The following is an 18,576-nucleotide window of genomic DNA, read 5'->3' on the forward strand; positions in this document are numbered from 1 at the left end:
GTGTGAATCTCTTCGTATTTGATGCCATGCATGGATGCAAACTCTTCTGATATGAAAGAATGTGATGTTCCTGAATCAAACAAAATAGTTGCTGGTACTGAATTAACAAGAAGAGTATCCATCACAGTGGCAGGCTGGTCTTGAGCTTCATTCAGATCAATATGATTAGCCTGACCACGACCATCATGTATGGCGTTGTTGTTATGGGGCGGATTGTTACGGTCAGTTGAAGGCAGAGCCAGCTGGCTCTTTTTCTGATTGCACTCTTTGGCAAGGTGGCCTGGACGGCCACATATGAAGCACAAACCATCATTGGGATTGGGAGAGGGAGCTTGGAGTGGTACAACTCGAAGAGGCTGCCTCTGCAGTGGAGGAGGTAGAGGAGGTGCAGCATAGGACTGTCTTCGTGAAGGTGCAGTTGGACGATACATGTTGTGGGGAATCCATATCTGAAGCTTCTGCGCTGACGGGCCCGAAGATAAGCTAGCGTCACGGCTGCACCTGAGGGATCCCTGGTATTCCTGAAGACCAGTCTCAACCTGAATAGCCTTGGTCACCAAGGTGGCGCAGTCGGAAAGTCATGAACGAGCAGTGCTAGCTTGATATCAGGTTGAAGTCCATCATGAAACTTTTCCTGCTTATGAGCATCAGTAGCAATGTCTTCTTCAGCATAATGGGACAAGTCCAAGAATTCCCGCTGATAAGCATCTACAGACTTGTTGCCTTCGGTGAGGTTGCGGAAATCTCGTTTCTTCTTGTCCATGATTCCCTGAGGAATGAAGCGGGCACAAAAGGCAGCTTGGAAATCCGGCCAAGTGATGACCGTTCCAATAGGTAGGGTACGCCTGTGGCTGTCCCACCATTGAGCAGCGGGACCCTTCAGAAAGAATGATGCAAAGGTGACATAGCTAGCAGGGGCCACACTAGCAGACTCCATTTCATACATGATGTTGCGGCCCCAGTCATCAACATCAAGGGGCTGAGTTGAGCTGCGGTAAATAGTTGGGTTGAGGCGCATGAAGTCCTGCAGAGTTACTGGGGTTGGCTACTGATTCATGTTTGGACAAGGAAACTGAGCCATCATTCCTTCTGTGAACTGTCGGTTCAGCTCAAATTGTTGCACCATTCCGGCAAAGAATTCGGGCGGTGGTGGATCATTGGCACAACGGCCATGACCAGCGGGTCTAACCATCCTCCTAACATGTAACAGGGGGTAGTTCAGCATTGAGCATTTGCAAAGCCAAGGATCATTCATGATGAAGCATGCATAAAGAAAGAGGTACGATGGATACCACTTCGTAGTCAACACGATAATGTGTGTACTATTCAGAATACTATTCTAAGGAATAACTATGGCTTATCCAACTTTGGGGTGAATGTGGTCACGGGATCCTAATGTTAGAGTTAGTAAATTTGTTTAACCCGAATAGAAGAGTGATCAGAGTCCTAGAGTATAGAGGAGGAGTAAAAGATCCTAATACCACCCAATGGCGACGTGGGCCCGTAAGACACACAACCAATGTTAGTAAAAGTTTTTCAGTGACTAGACTCAACTTCGGCCAAGGAGTTGGAAAGGGGGCTACCTACAAGCAGTCGGCTCTGATACCAACTTGTGATGCCCTCGATTCAATCGTAAACTAATCATACACACAAATGTGTACGATCAAGATCAAGGACTCACGGGAAGATATCACAACACAACTCTATACACAAATGAAAATAATACAAGCTTTATATTACAAGCCAGGGGCCTCGAGGCTCGAATACATAATCTCGAATACACAAGAGTCAGCGGAAGCAACAATATCTTAGTACAGACATAAGTTAGATAAGTTTGCCTTAAGAAGGCCAGCATAAAAGCATCTACGATCGAAAAGGCAAGGCCTCCTGCCTCGGAGCCTCCTAACTACTCCTGGTCATCGGCGGCCTCCATATAGTAGTAGGCACCCTCATTGTAGTAGCAGTCGTCGTCAAAGGTGGCGTCTGGATCCTGGGCTCCACCATCTGGTTGCAGCATCCGGGAAGAATGGAAAGAGGTGGAAAAAGGGGATCAAAGCAACGGTGAGTATTCATCCAAAGTACTCGCAAGCAAGGATCTACACTACATATGCAACATTATCAAAGAAAGGTTGTATATGTGGACTAGGCTGCAGAAATGCCAGAATAGCGAGAAGGCCTAGTCCTATTGAAGACTAGCATCTTCTGGAAACCACCATCTTGTAGCAAATAGGAGGGAGTAGAGTAGCATAAAGTATAGTAGTAGTAGTGTTATCAACCTCGACCAGAGAACCTTTCTCGACTCCCTGCGAGAAAGCAATCCCAGAGCCATACTATCCATTTCTCATCACAATCCAATTCTCATCACAAGTATCCAGTTCTAGTTGTATGATACAACTCCAAGTGTCCATTACCGTAGGACAGGATATCGATAGATGTTTTGTTCCCTATAGGGGTGCACCAACTTACCCACCACGCTCGATTAATCCCAGCCGGACACACTTTCCTGGGTCATGCCCGGCCTTGGCCAATCAATACACCGCAACTGACCTAGGCTTTATAGGGAGGCCAGCATGTCGGACTAAACCTATGCCCCCAGGGGTCATGGGCCATCGCCCCGGGAACTCCTGCACGTTGCGAACGTGACCGGTGAGTAGACCTAGCTACCTCCTTCAAAAATGTGGGTTCTTACCAGTCCAACCCGGCGTGCCCGCTCAGTCGCTGACGTCTATTAAGCTTCGGCTGATGCATACGACGCAGAACGCCCATACTATGCCCATGTGATGGTTAGTGATATCAGGCCAGAGGACCCTCGGATCAAATATCCAAATCGTAGTGGATTAGGAACGCGCGGTAACAAGCAGCGACTCACAAAAGATGTGACCCCATCGCCCCATCTTGAGGACTTGTGGCAAGGGCTAATAATTCCCGACCACGCCTCGTAAGTATCTTGCAGGCACCTTCCAAGTCAATACGTCTCCACATCACTCGCGGGTACCCCTCAGGGTCGACCCACCTTTCCAAGTAATACTTGTGAAGTCCAAGTATCCATGTATCCAAACATCAAGGGGAAAACCTGAGGAATCACCCCCGGTGAATTCCACTCGATGTAATCATCAATGTGAACGTAAGAGGATGCACCCTCGAGGTTCACACTTGAGGGATTGCACGACAGAGCCGTATCGGAAGTGGTTAAGGAGGAAATCACCCTCGATGACCATGACCAAATAGCGACACCACAGGGTCAACATCAGAAGTGCTGTTGAGGTCTCACCCTCAGCACTCGATAGTAACCCAATAGTGTCGAGCAACTAAGGGGAAGTGACGTGCGGTGCCAGGGCCTGGTCTTCGATCCCGTTGATCGGGTCTTTGATGATGAAGCAGGGGCAAAAAGGACAAGGTGGGGGTCACTGATGGATCACTAACCAACCTATACTAAGCAGTTTAGAATAAGCAGGTAGGTAACAATAAGCAGGTTACAAAAGCAGGCTTTGCATCAGAATAGCAGCAAACAATTACAGTAGCAAAATCTAATGCAAGCATGAGATAAAGTAAATGGGCGATATCGAGATGATCAAAAGGGGGGGGGGGGCTTTCCTGGTTGCTCCGGCAAGGAGGGGTCGTCGGTGACGTAGTCGATCACAGGGGCAACATCGGTCTCGCGGTCTACCGGAGAGAAGAGGGGGAAGAAACAGTAAATATAAAGCAAACATAGCATCACAAAGCATAACATGGCAATATGATGTGCCCGGTGTGACCCAACATATGGCTACACGATAAAGGTGAAGGGGGAATTCAATCGGGAAGGTATTCCCGGTTCTGGACCTGTGTCACATAGATGACCGGAGGGGGAATGTTCCATGTTCAACATGCTAGGGGCATGTGACAGATGAACGGACCGCGCATTCGGATTCTTTGGATTTTTTTGAGCAACTTTCATATAGAAAACATTTTCATCCGAGGTACGGTTGATTTTCTATTAATTTTCAAAGATTAAATACTTTTCTGGAATTAGTCAAATTAACAGAAAAGGAATATGACGTCAGCATGATGTATGTGTGACATCGGTAGTCAACAGTCCGGTTGACTGGTCAGAACTGACACGGGGGACCCACTTGTCAGTGTCTAGTTAAGCTAATTAATTTATTTTAAAATCCTTTAGCTATTTAGTGGAGGTGGGGCCCATCTGTCAGCAACTGGGTTGGTCCAGTCAGGAGAGCTGACCGGTCAACAGGCCGGCCGGGCCCCTGGGGCCCACGGGTCAGTGACCTAGGTGGTGGCCCAGGGGGGACCCCACACGGCGCCAGCTCAGCGGAGCCGCCGGAGTGGCTCCGGCGAGCTCGTGCGCGGCGTCCGAACACCGACGAGGTCGGAACTCGCCTACGGTTCACCGTTTCATGCGATTTTTCTTGCGCTCGAACGAGGGGAGCAGCGCGCTTTGCGTGGTGCCAGCGGTTGGACGCGAAGGTGGCCGGAGCGACGCCGACGACGACGGGTGGCGACTGAGCTCTCAGCGTTAGAGAGCGCGAGCGGCCAAAGTAACCAACTAGGCGGGGTCTACGGCGCACTAGGAGCACGACATGGCAGTTGGCCGAGCTCGTAACGGCTCGGGAGCACGACAACGGCAGCAATGGCGGCGGCCGGAGCACGGTTGTGGTGGCGGTCGTGCACGTGCCTGAAGGCGAGCAGGAAGAGGAGGGAGGAGAGGTGGAGCTCACCATGCAGGCGCAAGGAGGCCCCATGAGTGAACGGGAATGCAGAGGGAGGCCGCAGTCGACGGGAATCACCGGTAGCCGAGGCGGAAGGGGACGAGGTGGATCCGGCGCTATGGTGCCTTCCGGCTCCAATGGCGGGCACCGGTCAATGTGGAGGAGGATGGCGGATGCCTAAGCCATGTCGGCGATGCGGGGGTAATGACGGTGGTCGCGAGGTTGACGCGGCGACGGTGGCGGGCGCGCTCGGGCAGTGGGGAGAAAAGGGCGAGCACGATCAAGGGAGAGTGAGGAGAAATATCTGCGGGGGGAGGAGGGGGATCTGACAAGGCCGAGAGGTGAGTGGAGGTAGGTGGGAAGGAGATCGAGGCGTCCAGGGGCGGCGACCTTAATTATCCTCCCCTCGATGCTGGCGAGGGGGTCCGGTGGCGACCGTGCCCTGTAGCGGCGCGCGACCGAGGAACAGGAAGAGGGCATGGTGCGGGGAGCTGGGCCGGCTTGCTGTGGTGGGCCGAGGCCCATGGGAAGGCCATGGGCTAAGGCCGTTCCTTTTTTTAAATAGTTTTTGTTTTCTTTTAAAACTTCTGTATCAAATAGTTTAGGCCAGTTAAATAATTTGCAAAAAAATGTTGGTTCACCACCAATATTAATTATGCATTATATGGCACAAGATGAACATTTTTAGTTTCATGTTTAAGCAAATTTGAATTTCACTCAGAGTTTGAAATTGAATTCAAGTGGAATTTGAAATGGAATATTGATCAAAGTGACTAAGCACTATTAGAGCAAAATGATTAGCTTGATCTCAGGGATTACTGTAGCATCATTACACCTGGGTGTTACACCCAAGGCACCCCAAGGTAATATTCAAGGACAACCAAGAGCCTAAGCTTGGGGATGCCCCAGAAGGCATCCCCTCTTTCGTCTTCGTTCATCAATAACTTTACTTGGAGCTATATTTTTATTCACCACATGATATGTGTTTTGCTTGGAGCGTCATTTTCTTTTGTTTTGTTTTTCTTGTTGTTTGAATAAAATACCAAGATCTAAAATTCTTAAATGTTAGAGAATCTTCACATAGTTGCATAATTATTCGACTACTCATTGATCTTCACTTATATCCTTCGGAGTAGTTTGTCATTTTCTCTAGTACTTCACTTATATCTTTTTAGAGCATGGCGGTGGTTTTATTTTGTAGAAAGTACTGATCTCTCATGCTTCACTTATATGATTTTGTGAGTCTTTTAGAACAGCTTGGTATTTGCTATGGTTATGAAATTGGTCCTAGAATGATGGGCATCCAAGTTGGGTATAATAAAAACTATCATAGAAAGTGAATTGGATGCTATGGTCAATTTGATGCTTGATAATTGTTTTGAGATATGAGGATGGTGATATTAGAGTCATGCTAGTGGAGTAATTATGAATTTGAGGAATACTTGTGTTGAAGTCTGTGATTCCCGTAGCATGCACGTATGGTGAACAGCTTTGTGATGAAGTTGGAGCACAATTTATTTATTTATTGTCTTCTTATGAGTGGCGGTCGGGGACGAGCGATGGTCTTTTCCTACCAATCTATCCCCCTAGAAGCATGCGCGTAGTACTTTGTTTTCAATGACTTGTAGATTTTTGCAATAAGTATATGAGTTCTTTATGACTAATGTTGAGTCCATGGATTATACGCACTCTCATCCTTCCACCATTGCTAGCCTCTCTTGTGCCATGCAAATTTCGCCGGTACCATACACCCACCTTATACCTTCCTCAAAACAGCCACCATACCAACCTATTATGGCATTTCCATAGCCATCCCAAGATATATTTCCATGCAACTTTTAACCATTTTGTTTATATTACATGCATCATCATTGTCATATTGCTTTTGCATGATCACGAAGTTGACATCGTATTTGTGGCAAAGCCACATTCATAATTCTTCCATACATGTCACTCTTGATTCATTGGATACCCCGATACACCGCAGGAGGCATTCATATAGAGTCATGTTTTGTTATAAGTATCGAGTTGTAATCTTGAGTTGTAAGTAAATAAAAGTGGGATGATCTTCATTATTAGAGCATTGTCCCAAGTGAGGACAGGATGATGGAGACTATGATTCCCCCACAAGTCGGGATGAGACTTCGAACTTGAAAAAAAAAGAGAAAGGCCAAAAAAAAGAGAAATGCCCTAAAAAGAGAAAGGACATAAAAAATGGAGGCCCAAAAAAATGAGAGAAAAAGAGAGAAGGGACAATGCTACTACCCTTTTACCACACTTGTGCTTCAAAGTACAACCATGATCTTCATAATAGAGAGTCTCCTATGTTGTCACTTTCATATACTAGTGGGAATTTTTCATTATAGAACTTGGCTTGTATATTCCAATGATGGGATTCCTCAAAATGCCCTAGGTCTTCATGATCAAGCAAGTTGGATGCACACCCACTTAGATTCTTTTGTTGAGCTTTCATACACTTATAGCTCTAGTGCATCCGTTCCATGGCAATCCCTACTCACTCACATTGATATCTATTAATGGGCATCTCCATAGCCCGTTGATACGCCTAGCTGATGTGAGACTATCTTCTCCCTTTTTGTCTTCTCCACAACCACCATTCTATTCCATGTATAGTGCTATGTCCATGGCTCACGCTCATGTATTGCGTGAAAGTTAAAAAGGGTTGAGAATACTAAAGTATGAAACAATTGCTTGGCTTGTCATCGGGGTTGTGCATGATTAAATACTTTGTGTGATGAAGATAGAGCATAGCCAGACTATATGATTTTGTAGGGATAGCTTTCTTTAGCCATGTTATTTTGAGAAGACATGATTGCCTTGTTAGTATGCTTGAAGTATTATTGTTTTCATCTCAATATGAACTTTTATCTTGAATCATTTTGGATCTGAATATTCATGCCACAATAAAGAAAATTACATTGAGAAATATGCTAGGTAGCATTCCACATCAAAAATTCTGTTTTTATCATTTACCTACTCAAGGACGAGCAGGAAATAAGCTTGGGGATGCTTGATACGTCTCCAACGTATCTATAATTTTTGATTGTTCCATGCTATTATATTACCCGTTTTGGATGTTTATGGGCTTTACTATGCACTTTTATATCATTTATGGGACTAACCTACTAACCGGAGGCCCAGCCCAAATTGTTGTTTTCTGCCTATTTCACTGTTTCGACGAAAAGGAATATCAAACGGAGTCCAAACAGAATGAAACCTTTGGGAGAGTTATTATTGGAATGGAAGCAATCCAGGAGACTTGGAGTATACGTCAGGGATGCAACGAGTAAGCCACGAGGCAGGGAGGCGTGCCCTACCCCCCTAGGCGCGCCCCCATCCTTGTGGGCCCCTCGTGGCTCCCCTGACCGACTTCTTTCGCCTATACATGTCCATATACCCTAAAAACATCGAGGAGCACAATAGATCGGGAGTTCCGCCGCCGCAAGCCTCTGTAGACACCAAAAACAAATCGGGACCCTGTTCTGGCACCCTGCAGAGGGGGGATCCCTCACCGGTGGCCATCTTTATCATCCCGGCGCTCTCCATGTTGAGGAGGGGGTAGTTCACCCTCGGGGATGAGGGTATGTACCAGTAGCTATGTGTTTGATCTCTCTCTCTCTCTCTCTCTCTCTCTCTCTCGTGTTCCTGATTTGGCACGATCTTGATGTATCACGAGCTTTGCTATTATAGTTGGATCTTATGATGTTTCTCCCCCTCTACTCTCTTGTAATGGATTGAGTTTTCCCTTTGAAGTTATCTTATCGGCTTGAGTCTTTACGGATTTGAGAACACTTGATGTATGTCTTGCATGTGCTTATCTGTGGTGACAATGGGATATTCACATGATCTACTTGATGTATGTTTTGGTGATCAACTTGCGGGTTCAGTGACCTTGTGAACTTATGCATAGGGGTTGGCACACACACTACTAGAGAAAAGTTTACCAGTAGCGCTGGTTTTTTTGCTACTAGTAGCGCGGGGACCAGCGCTACTGCTATGGCACTATAGCTATTTAGTAGCAGTAGCGCGTTTCTGGACCAACGCTACTGGTAAGTTCAAGTACTAGTAGCGTGTTTTTAGGACAGTGCTACTGCTAACATTTATGTCTTTTTTTTAATATTTTGGCGTTGTACATGTTTAAACAGATATATCTTTTATACAATAACAACTCATCATGAACTAGTTTGTTTAAATAGCATATTCATTACCACTAGTCATCACCACCAAACAATGTTCGTCAATGAGACATCATATATATATATAACAAGTTGGTCACTAGTCATAATCACAACTCCTCATCCTCCTCATCAACTCTAACACATTATAGCACATAATAACACATTCTACCTAGGACCTACTCCTCTCATAGGACCTACTCTACCCTCTCTTAGGTAAAATATCATAAAACAAGATAGGCATTGACTCTTCATTAAGGAAACTGGACTCTCCATAATGAAGAACAGAGATCATCCTGTCTCCAAGTCTTGGCCTACGCACAATGTTGCTTCCAAGTAGCACTCTACGATGGTTGAAACATTTTTTCCAATCTTTTATTATCATGGCTTCCTCGCTTTTAGAAATCCGGTATGGACAGGAGTGATGTGGATACTGTGGATGACCTGGCCGTGGTGGCCGTAAGCTCATAACATCAACGCGACCTCTTTGCAACATCAGATGAGGCACACAATCCATCAGGATTTTCTGTTCAAAAACATAGTAATAACTTTGTCATTAGCAATGTAGTTTAGTTTTAGAAAAATTTATGCAAAAGATGCACGGATGTCGTAATAGTACAAAATCTTACCATGATATCTCCATGGATGTTACCGTAGCACACAACGTGCACTAGTGGCACATATGGACCATAATTTTTAGGAATTCGATAATAGCTATTGTAATTCTCAAGATCAGTAAAAAATGTGATCAGACCATCTTTCTCCTTATAAGTTAATTGTGCTTCATCATTGTAGTAGTAGGTTCTATCTACCATCTTCCGTACATTTTTTCAAGAATGAAAATAAGCTATCAATGGAAATAAGCTGTCAAATATTTTGAAATAACCAATATAAATTACTTAGTAAATATGTTTAACAAACTCACACAGCAGTAGAACTAGAAGCGTGTCAACAAGGACCCACATGGTCATATCATTTTCGTCGATGTCAGGATCATCAAGATCGAAGGTGAGAAGCATACCCTCATGAAAATCATACGCATTGGAAAGGGCCTCCCAATTTGGGCAACCAAAATTGGATGAGTTCATAGAATTGTATAGTTTTACAGCAAAATCATAACCATGATGGGACCTTAGTTGAATTATCTTTGTCTCCGTGCTTTCATGATCTTCAAACCCCATCTTCTCCAAGACATAGCGTCTTGCATGGCATGGGATAAGCTAGTCGAATTGTAAAAGACGGAAATTACACGTTGAAGAAGCAGAGAAGTCATGCAAAAATAATGAAAAACACTTTTCATCATTGTGTACCGTATCAATATCGAAGGTCTCTTGGAGCTTGATGCTAAAGCGCCGACCTTCTACCAGGTGAGGCCAGTCGCACATACCGCGCTTATCTTCGCAGTAAACGCACATAGAGAATTCCCTTTCGTCGTCAGACATTTCCTAATAGGTAATTAATAATCCATCATTGAATACATATATAGTAGTTTGTAGCAAAGATCAACATATAACAACTAAAACACCTAAAATTTGTAGTTTGTAGTAGTTTGTAGCAAAGATCATCATATAACAACTAAAACACCTAAAATTTGTAGTTTGTAGTAGTTTGTAGCAAAGATCATCATATAACAACAAAAACACCTAAAATTTGTAGTTTGTAGTAGTTTGTAGCAAAGATCATCATATAATCCATCATGAATACATATCTTTTGCATTCAATAAGCAAATAACTGATAGGTAATTAATAATCCATCATCGAATACATATATAGTAGTTTGTAGCAAAGAAATCATCATATAATATCACTAATACATCTCGAATAATAGCTCCTCTAGGTTTAGTGTGCCGCGGTGGACACCCAAAGAGAAGGAACCATCACCGGGTCATAGCTCTGGTGAGATCCCCAAAGAAACTGCCAGGTATTGGAGAACCGGCCATTCGCCAACTCAACCAAGTAGCGCTGGACGTGCGCGTTCTCCTCCATGACATGGTGTTGCACCACCTGCGCGGGGGACTCAATCCTCTCCACCGATGCAGGCCCACGTGACCGCCACCAAAGAAGCTCCGGGTCGACGACGGGCTGGCTCCTCACTAAGCTGCGCTCACCAGAAGGTAGCACAACCTAGTACCAGCCCAGCGGAGCCCAGTCCCAGTGGCCCCTCGGCTCACCAGAAGAAGCTCCGAGTCGACGATGAGGATGTGGGATAGGCATCGTCGACGTCGAGAACAAAATGCTTAATTATGGAAACAAAATTAATAAACACTTAGCAAAATTTGGCATGACCTTTACTAAAAACAGGACCAATCGAGCGCCTGAAATTTGCCAGAACGTAAACGAATCGACATTTCTGGCAAAACATAGGCCACTCTGAAAAATATGACATCTCCAAAATGTCACATGTTCAAAATATGACATGTCCACCACAAATTTGCATATAACAGGAAAAATTGCTTTAACTAAAAAAATAACAACAATTGCTTTAACTAAAAAAATACCTAGAATTCTGTTAACTACACCTAAAACAACTAAAACACCTAAAATTCTGTTAACCACACCTAAAACAACTAAACCACCTAAAATTCTGTTAACTACACCTAAAAAAACTAAAACACCTAAAACTTTTTTAAATACACTTAAAACAAATTCAACATTATTCTAAGAATACCTACATTATTCTAAGAACCTACATTTTTACCTAAAACACCTACAAATTTAACTAAAACACCTAAAAATTCAACTAAAACACCTACATTATTCTAAGAACCTACATTTTTTCAACTAGGATTCAAAATAATTAACTACTCTCTAATAACTATAACTAGGGAGGGAGGGAGGGAGGAGGAGGAAGGAGGGAGGAGTACCTCTCGGTGGAGGAGGGCCGGCGCGGGGGGGCGACCGGCGGGGGAGGTGGCCGGTGTGGGGGGGCGGCCGGCAGGGGAGGAGGGACGATGCGGGAGGCCGGTCGGCAGGGGAGGAGTACCGGTGCGGGGGGGCGGCCGGCAGGGGAGGAGGGCCGGCGCGGGGGAGGGCGACCGGAGTAGGACGCGGGGGTGGCGGCCGGATAGGGGGACGGCTGAGGGATTCGATCTGGTGGTGTGAGCGTGTGAGTGTGACTGAGGGGCGAGGCGTGATGCGCGGGCCGGTGCGGGAGGAAGAGGTGGGCTTTGCGGCAGCGCGGGGGGAGGCCCAGCGCTATAGCTAAAGCTGCAACGGGGGGGCCGAGAGCGTGGCCCATTAGCAGTAGCGCTGGCTATATAATACAGCGCTACTGCTAACGTGTGCTTGTAGCGCTGGTGCTGGCCGGCGCTACTGCTAAATAGCAGTAGCGAGGGGTATATAACCAACGCTACTGCTAAATGTCTACCTATAAGCATTTTCCTAGTAGTGACATTTTCGTCTTGACTCTCTGGTAGAAACTTTGGGGCACTCTTTGAAGTACTTTGTGTTGGTTGAATAGATGAATCAGAGACTGTGTGATGCATATCGTATAATCATACCCATGGATACTTGAGGTGACATTGGAGTATCTAGGTGACACTAGGGTTTTGGTTGGTTTGTGTCTTAAGGTGTTATTCTAGTACGAACTCTAGGATAGATCGAACGGAAAGAATAGCTTCGTGTTATTTTACTACAGACTCTTGAATAGATCGATCAGAAAGAATACCTTTGAGGTGGTTTCGTACCCTACCATAATCTCTTTGTTTGTTCTCCGCTATTAGTGACTTTGGTGTGACTCTTTGTTGCATGTTGAGGGATTGTTATATGATCCAATTATGTTATTATTGTTGAGAGAACTTGCACTAGTGAAAGTATGAACCCTAGGCCTTGTTTCCTAGCATTGCAATACCGTTTACGCTCACTTTTATCATTATTTACCTTGATGTCTTTATAATTTCAGATTACAAAAACCTATATCTATCATCCATACTGCACTTGTATCACTATCTTTTCGCCGAACTAGTGCACCTATACAATTTACCATTGTATTGGGTGTGTTGGGGACACACGAGACTCTTTGTTATTTGATTGTAGGGTTGCTCGAGAGAGACCATCTTCATCCTATGTCTCCCACGGATTGATAAACCTTAGGTCATCCACTTGAGGGAAATTTGCTACTGTCCTACAAACCTCTGCACTTGGAGGCCCAACAACGTTTACAAGAAGAAGGTTGTGTAGTAGACATCACTGGTGGGTCCCATCAGTCAGGGGGGAAACGTTTTTTTCGCGAAATACGGTGGCCCGTCCGGTGGGTCCCTGCTGTCAGGTGGAGGAATAATTATTTTGCGTGTAATAAGGAGACACTTCCTTGCTGCGGCCGTGGACCCAGCTGTCAGCCTCTCCACGTACAGTCCACGTCCGATGGAAGTCGTTCCTTGACCACGTTGACCACGCCGCACCGAGAGCACCAAGGCTCTAGTTGATGGCGAGGCCTAGGAAGGGGACGACGCGGAGCCAGGGAAGACGCGGCAGTGGAAGCCCACGCTGAGAGGAGTACGAGGGTTCACTGGTTCGGCTACGGTGTGAGGCTGTTGTCGCCGCAGAATAACAGGGGGTGTGGGTGAGTAGAGGGATGGCCTGGCCAGCTCTGGGAGTAGTAGGGGACGGTGAGGCCTCTGGGGCATCACAGCCGACCACGGGAGACAGGAGCACGCGACATGACAGGCGCTGGTTTGGGCGGCTTGAGCAAGAAGACAAGAGGTTGAAGAAGCACTACAACCGTTGGATGAACATCGTATGGTAACAGGAGCTAGAATTGTTCATATTGACTAAGTTGACAAAGCCCTCCGTCCCCGTCAACTTGTTAGGCCCACAAGTGAGCCTCCCACTATGCTGGGTTCCAGCTGGCAGGGGGAGTATTCATTTTTTTGTGCGTAATAAGGAGACACTTCCTGATACGTCTCCGTCGTATCTATAATTTTTTATTGTTCCTTGCCAATATTATTCAACTTTTATATACTTTTTGCAACTTTTTATACTATTTTTGGGACTAACATATTGATCCAGTGCCCAGTGCCAGTTCCTGTCTGTTGCATGTTTTTTGTTTCGCACAAACCCAATATCAAACGGAGTCCAAACGGGATAAAGACGGACAAAGATTTTTTTTGGAATATTTGTGATTTTTCGGAAGTAAAATCAACGCGAGACGGTGCCCGAGGGGGCCAGGAGATAGGGGGTGCGCCCTAGGGAGGCAGGCGCGCCCTGGACTCTCCTGGGCCCCCTGTAAGGAGGTTGACGCTCTTCTTTTGGTGCAAGAAAGCTAATTTTATGCCAATCGGAGTTACGGATCTCCGGATATTTAAGAAACGGTGAAGGGGTAGAATCTGAGAACGCAGAAACAGAGAGATATATCCATTCTCGGAGGGGCTCTCGCCCCTCCCAATCCATGGGATCCAAGGACCAGAGGGGAAACCCTTCTCCCATCTAGGGAGGAGGTCAAGGAAGAAGAAGAAGAAGGGGGGCCCTGTCCCCCTTGCTTCCCGTGGCGCCGGAACGCCGCCGGGGGCCATCATCATCACCGCGATCTTCACCAACACCTCCATCATCTTTACCAACATCTCCATCACGTTCCCCTTCTATATTCAGCGGTCCACTCTCCCACAACCCGCTGTACCCTCTACTTGAACATGGTGCTTTATGCTTCATATTATTTTCCAATGATGTGTTGCCATCCTATGATGTCTGAGTAGATTTCTATTCACTACAAGAAACATGTTAATGCATGACGGATTTCCGGTGACAGTGTCAGAAACCGTCACACCAGCCCAGTACAACCCCGCAAGCCCGCCAAAAGCCCGCCTAAAGCCCTAAACCTTTCCTGTATATAAAACCTAAACCTAACGCACTCCTGTCCCCAATCTTCTTCCTCCATCCGCCGCCACCACGCCTCTCATCTCCTCGTCCACCATGCCTCACCTCTCCTCGTCCCGGTCCTCCGCCTCCACCTCCCTGCCTCCAATCGATAATGGCGACCCGAGATCCATGAGGAAGGCAGCTACAGTGGCCTGATGGAAGTGGCGGCCAACCCTAGCCATTGCCGCGTGTCTCTGCAGCTCACAACCAATGACCAAGGTCATGGATCTGTGGAAGGGGCCTCCTGAAAGTGCAACTATCCCTAGGTGGTTTTGGTAATTCATAACAACATATAGCTCATTGAGATAATGCTATTCCAAGACTATTATTTCAGGAAAGCTCAATGAATAGCATGGCATGGATGATGAAAGTGGATCCCTCAAAGTACTAATGACAAAGGATTGGCTCAAGCTAAAAAGCTCAAAACTCCTCATTTTACATTTTAGTGATCCAAGATCACATTCAGTCTATAGGAAAAGCCAATACTATCAAGGAGGGATGAGGTGTTGCTTAATGAGCCTCTTGCTTCATGTGCTTGGTGATATGCTCCAAAAACCCTCAGCTCTTTCTCACATCCACAAATGACCTAAACCTAGAGCCAAAATCGGTCACACCGATTCTTTCTTTCCGGCGCCACCGAGTTCTAATGTCATAGCCACTGCCACAAACCCTAGGCAAATCGGTCCTACCGATAGGGATCTCGGTCTCACCGAGATGGGATTGTAATCTCTCTATTTCCCTTCGTAACGTTTCGGTCTAACCGAAGTGAGTGATCGGTCCCACCGAGATTGCAATGTAAACTCTCTGTTTCCCTTTTGTAACATTTCGGTCTCACCGAAAAGAGCAAATCGGTCCCACCGAGTTTACCTAACCAACTCTCTGGAAAGCTTATTACCAAAATCGGTCTCACCGAGTTTGTGTGATCGGTCTTACCGAGATTACGTTATGCCCTAACCCTAACCGAATCGGTCTTACCGAGTTGCATGTCAGTCCCACCGAAAATCCTAACGGTCACTAGGTTTACTAAATCGGTCTGACCGAGTCTCTTGAATCGGTCCCACCGAGTTTGGTAAATTGTGTGTAATGGTTAGATTTTGTGTGGAGGCTATATATACCCCTCCACCTCCTCTTCATTCGTGGAGAGAGCCCTCAGAACAAACCTACGCTCCCAACTTACCATTTCTGAGAGAGAACCACCTACTCATGTGTTAAGGCCAAGATATTCCATTCCTACCATATGAATCTTGATATCTAGCCTTCCCCAAGTTGCTTTCCACTCAAATCTTCTTTCCACTAGATCCAAATCCTACGGGAGAGAGTTGAGTATTGGGGAGACTATCATTTGAAGCACAAGAGCAAGGAGTTCATGATCAACGCACCATTTGTTACTTCTTGGAGAGTGGTGTCTCCTAGATTGGCTAGGTGTCACTTGGGAGCCTCCGACAAGATTGTAGAGTTGAACCAAGGAGTTTGTAAGGGCAAGGAGATCGCCTACTTCGTGAAGATCTACCGCTAGTGAGGCAAGTCCTTCATGGGCGACGGCCATGGTGGGATGGACAAGGTTTCTTCTTCGTGGACCCTTCGTGGGTGGAGCCCTCCATGGACTCGCGCAACCGTTACCCTTTGTGGGTTGAAGTCTCCATCAACGTGGATGTACGATAGCACCACCTATCGGAACCACGCCAAAAACATCCGTGTCTCCAATTGCGTTTGAATCCTCCAAACCCTTCCCTTTACTTTCTTGCAAGTTGCATGCTTTAATTTCCGCTGCCTATATACTCTTTGCATGCTTGCTTGATTTGTGTGATGATTGCTTTACTTGTCCTAAGATAGCTAAAATCTGCCAAACTCTAAAATTGGGAAAATGTTAAGTTTTTAATTGGTCAAGTAGTCTAATCACCCCCCCTCTAGACATACTTCAAGGTCCTACACCTCCCTCCTCTGTCTTCCAGGTCGTGCAGCTCCCTCGCCATCCAGAGATTCACAGCATCAAGCGCCGGACGAGGAGAGGACAACGACCGTGACCTGCGGGAGGCCCGAGCTCGATCTCGCCGGTGACCACACAAGGTCCCTCCCTATTTCTCCCCCTAGTGTCCTCTCGCTTCATTTCTTTCTTCTCTCTCCCATTCCAATTGACTTTTTTGCTTCGATTCAGATCAGCAGGAGCTCTCCGCCTCTCCAGATCCATGCACAGCGACGACCAGGACCCCACGCTCGAGCCCCACGAGCTGGACAAGCACGCCAACGAGGTCATCTGCTCCGCCCACCATGATTCCCCATGGAATAAGAAGGTCGACCGTCTCACTCTCTTTTCTTTAATTTCCAAGTGATTGTTGTTCTGCTCCAGGGGTTCTCAAATTTTATTGAACTGAATCTGATGAAGAAAATGTGTCCACTGTTTTTCTGGATACTCGCAATTTACAGCCAACCCTTGACTAGCATTGCTGGCCGTTCTGTTTTTCTTCTGTCACCATGTGAGCACTAGTAGTGTAGATTTTGTGAGATCTGCTACTTAGTTAAGCAACTATTAGTTTATAAGTAAATCCCATGAGATGCTCCTATTGGTTCCTTCGAATTTTCTGGTTTCTGTAGGGAAAGTGATTCATTAATCTCACTGAATCGATTGACCAATAGTAACTATTGGTTAACTAGTTCTGCTATTACACTTCTTCTCTGTTATAGGTTTGATGACATTTATTATCAGCAAATATACGTTTGTATTTTTGTATGTTTTGTTAGAGAAGACAAGTCCCTTTGTAATAAAAAAATACTTGAAGAAAAAGGGGAAACCAAAATAGCTGACGACTATGTATTCTGATTTCTCGGTTATTGGTAACATCAAAATCTGTTACAACTCACTCTTGATTGTTCCTGGTTTAGTGCCAAGCTTCTTATACAATCAATGATACAATTTTTTATATGCGCAACTAGAAGAAGCTGTTGTCCTTGTACTTCATCCGTTTATATAATTGATGCATACACTTAGGCGCCTGATCTTTTCTCAATTTAACATATAGGACAATTTGATGATGGATTCCTTGTTCCCAGTACATGTCACCATGTTTAGGATATTGCGTACTAGATGCCTCCATCTCACAATCTGTTTTATTTATTCATAATAGAAACTGGTACAGAGATAGAGACGTGTAGTTCTTCGAGATTTGTCCTCTTAAGTCCTCTTAAAATAGTTCAGCCATAGTTTGTAGCTACATATGCCTAGAGATTCCATATATTTCCCAACTGAAATATCTTTGTTATTATTTAGATTTGTTCTCATGGTGGTTAATTGGTTAAATGCCATTGTTTAGTGGAGCGTATACACACAAAGCGGAGGATCCTTTTTTCAGAACGGTTCCAAGAAATTCAAAGTGATGTAATATTAATGTTTGTAAATCCTTAAAAGAGTGATCTAACTAAGATATGCTTGACAACTAACTAACAAGATCAGATTATTCATTTTGTAAATGTAGAGAAAAAATAAGTATGGTCTTCACAACGTCCACCACTGAATATCTCTGCATATTTCTAGGACTTGATTTGATATAAAAAAACCAATTTATCTTCTTGCTTATGTCCTGGATTTCACTATGACTTCACTCTCTTTCTCTGATTTCTTGTTACACGATTTGCTGCCTCGTAGGTGTAGATGCTGAAACATTCCTACTGTAGTTGTGCCTTTCACATGTTTCCTGTGCAAGTCCATCAAAACAGCTTTGTGATTGCTACTCCATGGCGTGTAAGTCCCCTGAGATCTCATGTCATACTTAATTAATTGTGTGCATGAAGTATTCTAGCTTGCATAAACTAAGGTGACTTTTTAC

General features: G+C 45.3%; 1 pseudogene; it reads left to right on the forward strand.

The window, feature by feature from the left end:
- LOC123115074 (uncharacterized) overlaps nt 1–17,085 on the forward strand; it is an 85,901-nt pseudogene extending 68,816 nt beyond the window's left edge.
- The last annotated feature ends 1,491 nt before the right edge of the window (nt 17,086–18,576 follow it).

The sequence above is a fragment of the Triticum aestivum genome, chromosome 5B (assembly GCF_018294505.1).
Source record: "Triticum aestivum cultivar Chinese Spring chromosome 5B, IWGSC CS RefSeq v2.1, whole genome shotgun sequence".
NCBI lineage: Eukaryota > Viridiplantae > Streptophyta > Magnoliopsida > Poales > Poaceae > Triticum > Triticum aestivum.